The sequence below is a fragment of the Solanum verrucosum genome, unplaced genomic scaffold, assembly GCF_900185275.1.
Source record: "Solanum verrucosum unplaced genomic scaffold, falcon-dt-bn FXZP01000136.1, whole genome shotgun sequence".
Lineage (NCBI taxonomy): Eukaryota > Viridiplantae > Streptophyta > Magnoliopsida > Solanales > Solanaceae > Solanum > Solanum verrucosum.
The window spans coordinates 1,404,332-1,412,830 of record NW_026020145.1 but is presented as its reverse complement, the minus strand read 5'-3'; positions in this window follow the sequence as shown (position 1 = coordinate 1,412,830).

Here is an 8,499-nt window from a genome sequence, read left to right as displayed (position 1 = left end):
CAAACAAGTTCATTAAGCATGAAATACTAGAGGTCGCAAAATTTGAATGGAAAACTAACCTCTATAACTAAGAAAGAGTAGATAATGGGGCAAGGGTTTGGGCACTACTACTTCCTTACAAATACGCAATCCACATGAGAAAATTGAAGATAAAAATGCAAAGGCCTATTTAGAACAATGCATTAAAGAGTGAGAAAGAAGAAAAGTTATCGAATTTTAAAAGACTTGGCATTTAAACAGTCAAAGACCCTTGGCCTTTCAACTGACGGTCATTTGGCGAGTTGCGACTAACATCGCCGAGCAGATTCAGCAACTCACTGAAGGATCTCAAGCTCACCAACCTAGCTTGTTCAAATCATCTAACATGAATTATCCCAACAAAGTGGATTGTTGACTAACCGAATGAGATTTTGTCCACCAAAGTTGACAGAACCATTTTCAATTTTTTAAGCTGGCAATGCAAGAAAAGAAAGGCTTGGAAAATCTAATCGATGACTCGCTAATTAGGCGTGCATCTCGCCAGTCTTTCCTGAGCTTGGGGACTTTACTTCCACCTGCCCATTCAAGTCACTTTATTGAAAAATACTCAAAACTTGGGTTGCCTCTAAGGAAGTGCCTTATTTAACGTCGTGGCACAATGTGGACATGCCTTCAAGCATCATTCTTCGGGTTGGAAATCGTGTCACTTGGTAAACTCTCTCTTTGCCTTGGATTTAAATGAGTTGAAATCTGGCACATTTGAGCCTCAAGTCACTTAATTGACAGTGTGTGAGAAGTGATAGTTTAGGTCAAAGTGGAGAAATTAGTTTTTAGTTCTTTCCACACCTTGTCCGACCCCTCTACCTTGTTAAAGATTTTTTCCAACATATCTTTGGTCTAAAAATTCTCCAGATCCGCTTTTCGTTCTTTTTTCTTGGGACGATCTTGAGGTGGCACGTATCTATCTTTGTTGCCTTCACACTCCGTCCAGTTTATGCCTCTATCATGCCAATCACGTTCACGTTCTCTCCATCCATTATCACGATCTTTGCTCTAACCTTGATTTCCTCTCCACCTTTGGATAGCTTGGTGAGAACCCCCTACTTGGTTGCCTAAAAACTAGACCTCTTCATCATACATAACTTCAAATTTTGCCTCCTCCGGTTGCCACCCACTACTAGCACCAACAACATTCACAGATTTGAATCTACCTCCAATGACATGCTTTGACAGCAAGTCAAGTTGGGTCATCATTTATCCATGTTCTCATCACGCTCTTCGTTCTTTCCTAATTTCTCTTTAGTCAAACCTAGATTGAGAGGATATATGATGAGTCCAAGATTTAGACTCATTTAGGGATTTGTTTACAATGATTTAGTGTCCTCAAATTCTTTTTTTATGTCAATAACTGATGTGAAACCATTGATTTCCAGGTATATGGATTGAGGAACAAAGCGAGCGGAAAGAATGAAGAAATCAAAGTCTGGTGATCGCCAAGTCCACTTGGTGAGTCACCGAATGGCCACTTGACCGCCTAAAGTTCCAGTGTGCCAAGCCCTGAAGGAAAGAACCAAGTTGGCGAGAGAAAGGAGCAGTCAACGGATCGCCGAGTGGTTCCGCGATGCACTGTTGGATCGCCCAAAGTTACAGACCTTGAGAATGCTAAAGACCAAGGCACAAAGGCGATGGAATTGACCAAAGGGCAGATCGGCGAGTGGATCGGCGAGCCCGACCTACTTCGCCAAGTGACTCTTTGCAACACATTTTTGGCGACTATAAATACATTTTTAAACATTTAGTTTAGAATCAATGAATCATTATTCATTCTGCATAGTATCTGAGTTTATTTTTTATGGTTTTGAATTGAGAGATAAGTTTTTCTTAGCTTTGAAGAATTGAAGTTTTTCACTTTTGAGAAATTGGAAGTGGGTCTTTGAGATTCTTCGACTTGGAACATTGTAAAGACGAAATTAATCTTACCCATTTAATGAAAACTCAATTTGGTAACAATTTTTATCTTTTTTATGATGTTTAGCTAAAATCCCAATTCTTGGGGTGTGATTGTTGACACCCAATTTTTGCCTAACATTTTCAAAATTCGTAACTTTTAAGTTTTATTTATTTAATAGTTCAAAATAATTTTTTATAATTTTAAATAAGTTTATCGATAACTATCCTTACTTATCAAAATTTAGGATTCTTTATTAGTTAATTTTAATTACGTTATTTCTTGTCACAGCAGATTGAATATGTTCAAATATTTTTTCATTCTTGATTAAAGCATTGGTTCTGTTAAATTGCATTTTTTACATGTCATTAGTTACATTCATTACATTTTTTTAATATTCATTTTTATTCATTACTTTTATTAATATCAATTTTTGGCGTTTTTAGCACAGTCTAGAAATACTATTAATTAGGATAATAATTATATATACATATATTTTATTTAACCAACAATTTTGGGTCATAATCTCAAGCCCACAATTTGAGCCATTGTAAAATTATTTTCCTATATAAGTTTTGATTAGGTTAAAAAATGAAGAGGTGGTGAATATTTTTTTTAGATTGGAAGGAAGAATTCAAAATGTGTAAAAAACCCTAATTTATCTTTCTAGTGCTGTCGCCACCATCCAACTCAAAATAGCAACCCAAACCACCTGTTACTCTCCTCTTCTCCACCGGAACACCACCCCAAAACCCCATGGGAAAGCAACACTCCAACAGTCCCTCACCCACACAACCAATGAAAAAACAACAAACGACCATCGTTCCTCCACCACCACCGGAGAAAAAACCTGAAACAGCCTGTAAAAACAACAACACTACCAGATCTCCACCACCCAAACCCACAAAACCCCCTCTTGTTTTCTTGAAAACAGCCACCAAAACCACCAGTTAATCGACCACGTCCCTCAAACCACAACTCTGACCACTGGAGCTCGCTGCTTCCCTTCCCCTCTCCCCTTTCACAACTTTTTTTTCTCGCTGCACATCTCTAGCGAGCTTCAACCTCCACAACCAACTGAACCCATTTCCTACTGTAAACCCATTTCACTCATTTTCTCCAACGAACAAAGCTCACAACGAGCTATACCAAACCACCCTCGTCTCCGGTGAACTCCCTCAAATCAGTAGCTCTGAACAAACCCCAAACCAGACCCATTTCACATCTCCAACGGAGCTCAAACAACCAGATTCACTGAGCTTTAAAACTCCAGCGAGCTCATGAGAAACCAGAGACCACTAGGCGAGCTATAAGCTCCGGCGAAACACCCGTCAACAGTGAGCACCAGGATCTATTAATAAGCAACAAATAACACCAATAGCTCCATTTACGGCGAGGTTCGCTACTCTAACGAGGTTCACTGTTAATTTATTTCTGATTATCATTGCCAATTAGGATTAACTTTATATTTTGTGATTTTTTTTAACAATTGCTTTTACTATTTTTTAAATTTATTTATACTGTCCTTGCGTTTATTTAACTTAATATTTTGTTACATTATTGTATCTCTTCAGTGGTGTTTGGTATGAGTATTTTAAACTTTATCTATAGTGTAATTTAGTTTTCAAAGCTGATTTGTGATAAGCTCTGTGTCCCTGTTTCTTGATTTAAAGTTATTCTAATTTTTATTAATACTTAAATTTGTCCCTGTTCTTAGTTTGATTTTGTAGTTATTAAATTTATTATATATTTGGCAGATTAGTATTGCTTTATTTATTATATTATAATGTTTAATATTGGCATTCATTTTTTTTCTCTTATTCATTTGTAGTTGCTAAATTTAGTATATCTTTATTCATTTGTAGTAGCTAAATATATTATATCTTTATTCCTTTGTTGTTTTGTTTTAATTCTTTACATTTCGCCACTTTTAATTTGTTGGGATGGTGGCATAAATTTTATATAAATTTTCAAAGGCTTACTGTTATCATTTGGTTACTGTTTGCACGTTAGTGCATAATTTTATATTGTCTTTAGTTAATTTTATGTTTGAAAAGTATTATGTTTATTTGGTAAATGAAAAAATTTCTCCGTCGATTTTCGAGGCCTTCCCATTGTAAAAAATGGAAATTTAGTTTAAGTTTATATATTTTGTATGTTAAGATTGGCCAATGAAAAAATCTCTCCGTCGGTTTTCAAGGCCTGTAAAAGACGGAAATTTAGTTTAAGTCTATATATTTTGTATGTTAAGATTGACTGGTGAAGAAATTACCGTCGATTTCCAAGTCCTCCCATGTTCATAAGACGGATTTTTATTTTAGAGTCATTATTTGAGTTATTCATTTTTATTCTTATTTATTTATTATTAACACTTTTACTAAGTGTGTTTACAGGTACCCTAGAGTCGCTTTCCATTGAAGCTGTTCCAATGGAGTTCAAATATGTTTAATTGTGTATATTATCGATGTTAGACAAATCTTAGGTCGTTTTTTGATATTATTGTTTTGTTTTATTCCTTGTGTATATTGCATGTTTATTATACTTGCATATTATTTTATCTTTTCTTCAATTTGAAAAATGAATTCAGTCGGGAACCACATTAATGGATTTCGAAGGATGCTTAACACCTTCCCTTCGGAATCACTTGAAACTCTTACCTAGAATCTAATGGTTTCGTAGACATTTTAAATTGGTTTCCAAGTTTTCCTAAAATTAGGTGGCGACTCCTTTAAAACTCTTTTTTCTTAAAATTCTTGTATAATTGAATTAATTAATTATTTTTGAGTTACCGTGACGTTTCTCCTTATTTGAATAAAGTAGGAATGTAAACAGAATGGTGACTCCGTTGGAGATATAGAGGTTCTAACCATTATGAATTCATTGTTTCAAATTGAGGAGTTCTTTCTTTTATTGTGTTATATCTTATGTGTTGTATATTTTGTTGATTGTTTGTATATTGTACTTGTGGTTTATTCATTATTTGTTTAATTATATGTAAAGTGTCATTGCATTCATGACATTTTCCAACTTGTATGTATAGTATATTAAGAACCATTTCTGCATAATCGCAGTCGGGCTTTTTATACTCGACCCTTTTTCAGAATGATCGATAATTTATTGGTACATCAGACGTCCAATGGTTGTTGTGAGTTCCAACTTAAGTTGTCCGCTTGGGTTCCCGGTCTTTCAGAAGCCACTCTTAGTCAACTAGCGTAGAGCGAAACCAAATCCCAGATTTAGCGCATTTTGAACTAAGTCGACCCAACACCCAAGGCGTGTTGGGCCCATTGGAAGTCCACCTTATGTCTATTTGGTCCATTGGTTAATAAAAGACAATCATGCGTACATGTTTAAATTTGAATAATCATCGAGCCATCCACCTCGTTACAGTTGAACAATCATTGGGACGAGTTACCATTTCATCCAAAAATGTGGACATCCGGAGATGACAAGAAATCAAACAGAAAGACCGTACATAAAGGCATAACTTAGGATGGTACCCCTGCGTGGGACTTATTATATGTATCCCATTTTCCCTACTATGTATCCTCATTCAGTTTTATTCATAAAGTTTGTATAAATTCAGGTTTTGGGACAATGTTGTCAAATGACGTAATACATCCTTCAGATCGGTAGGCCTATTCTTGGCACAAAAGGGTCACATATTTGTATAGGAGGCACAATAATTATTTGTATTTTATGTGATATAATTGAGTTTGTCTTCAATCAAAATAGCGCTTATGTGTTTAATTAATTCTTTGTGTGATATTTTGCATTATCTATTATGAACACGAACTAACACTTTTACCTTTTGAGTTTTTCTTCCCTTTATGCTATAGGTTGATTTATGTTAGAATTTGGTGGTCATTGTTCGTCCGAAGTTGCAAGGAACAAGAAGACTCGCGAAATTTTAGTTTTTAGATTTCACAAGACATTAATATCAAGTCAAAAAGATAAATCAGGGGAGTATTTAATTATGAGTCGCACTCATTTTTTTTTCATGTTGGTCCTGTTCTCAAACATTTCTCATATTTTTTCTGGAAAAATTGTCCCCGACAACATTCTGGGATGGTCATAATAATTTGTGGTTCTCGTAGATAATTGGGAGAAGACATAGTTCCAAGAAACATCCAAAAAAGAATACAACAAGTGGTTACTGTAAAAAAAAAATAGGAGACCACATTTAACAGGCAGTACAAAGGTCGACAATTAAGAGGATACAAGGAATCGCTCTGAGTTTGTCTAAATTTAGAAATTATTTTATGTCATATTTGAACGAACAATGCGATCCTGATTCTCATCTCGGTGAGATACATAGGCAACCCTTCTTGGGTTCGGTATCCATTTTTGTCAAATTTCAAAAAAATAAAAAGTAAAATAGTTTGTGCATATTTTCAAATCCATATCTGAATGAACTACATGGACCTGATTATCATCTCGGTGAGATACGTAGGCAACCCTTCTTGGGTTCGATATCCATTTTTTTCAAATTTCAAAAAAATAAAAAGTAAAATAGTTTGTGAATATTTTCAAATTCATAACTGCACGAACTACGCGAACCTGATTCTCATTTCGGTGAGATACGTAGGCTGCCCTTCTTGGGTTTGTTATTTATTCTTTCGAATTAAAAAAAAAGTAAAATAGTTTGTGCATATTTTCAAAGTCATATCTGCATGAACTACGACACTTGATTCTCATCTCGATGAGATACGTAGGTAGCCCTTCTCGGGTTCGGTATTCATTCTTTCAAGAAAAACATTGTGTACATATTATAAGAGTTATGTCTTCAGATCAAATGGGATCAATGTAGTTAGGAGCATGTAAAAATATGTGATTTAATGGAGATGATTGATTTTGTGGTAAACTATAGACTCTTTTGGTACCTCTCATTTGTACTTTCGTGATGCTTGAAAATTCTCTTGCAGGCATTCAAGATAAGAATAAAACCAACCTCATGATTTCATGTGCATGTTGTGGAGAGCTTTTAGATCAAAATTCAATTGCATTGCACTTTTGATCTAGAACTTGGCCTGAATGTGTTTCGAGGCAAAATTCTGAGTAATGTTTGGTTTGGGAAAGGATTGTAGGCATTCTTTGACCCGATTGTGCCTTTCAAAACCTACCAAATGACATTAATCCCTAATTTTCCCACTTCGAGCTTGAAGCCTTTTCTTTGGACGACCACATCTTAGCCGTTACCTTTCTAAGTGCTTACATGCACTATTCCTCTCTTGGCCCAACCTTCTTGAGTGCACCAAGAATGTGCAAATTATAAGAGAAGATCCATGTTTGAAGTTGCCAAAGGCAAAAGATGAAAATTCTCCCAAAGTCAAGGAAGCAAAAAAATGACTTCTAGAAAAAAAAAGAAAAAAAGGGGAAGGTGGAAAGAAATAAAGAAAGACAAAAACACTCCTACCAAGTCAATGAAAGACGAGAAGGAGAAAACTCCAACAAAAGAGGAGAAAACTTCAAAACAAAGGGGTGTAAAAGGAAAAACAAATAAAAATTCAAAAGAAGTAAAAAAAAGGGGGGCAATAAAGAGGATCAGACGCCAAGGGTGTATCAATCATTGAAAGCACATATTCACTGTGACGCTCAAGAAGGAATTATGCCACTCTTATCCCAAATATATATCCTACCCGTCCCTAAGCCTACATTACAAGCCAATGACAAGCCCTACATGATCTTATTCCAAACGTTCTCACATTAGTGGAGATTTACATAATGGCCAAGCATATAGTATCACAGTTGCATGCATTGAACATTCTTGTGAGTGTGAATGCACTTTAAAAAATGTCCTCAAATAATATGCTTCAAATATGTGTGAAATAAGACTTTTCTTGTTGCGAGGGCAATTGAGACATGAGGATTGGTACGATTCAAAACCTTTGTTTGAAGCAAGATGAACAAATCTTGTTGATCCTTAAGTATGTCTGAGGTACCACTTGAAGTTGTAGCAATTACCTTGAATTCAATCTTAGTTATGAAAAGAGAAAAAAAAGAGAAAAGAATTTGCCTTTCTATTTTGGGTTGTTCATTGTGAAAAGTGTCATTAGGCTAATCTTATCAGTATGAGAAGCCTATTTTACTTCATTGGATTGTTCGTCCCAATAATGTGACATATCTTTTTGTCTTTACGCTTTGAATATGACAAAGAATATCATTTTCCTATTTCATCATGTTCATATTGTACATTTTCTACTGATGATCTTGTCTCAGATTATTTGCAGTATTTATTGATAACGTTCAAATATATTTCTTGAAAAGAAATATAAATGATCATATGCAATATATTTACCCAACTATGAGTCGGGATCGATCCCACAGAGAATAGAAGAATATTGTCAATAGCAAATATTTAACTCGATAGTCGTTATATAAAAATAGGGGGTGGGGGGTTAAATTGAAATAAAATAAAAATAATAAAAAGATAGCTTTGAACTAAGTATTTATTTATATTCAGATTATTAAAAGTAACTAGGAATGTGTTCCCAATAAGCTCATAACGCGGTAATCCTAATAATAGTAATCCTTTTCTAGTGTATTACATGCAAAGTGATAAGTTAGGTATC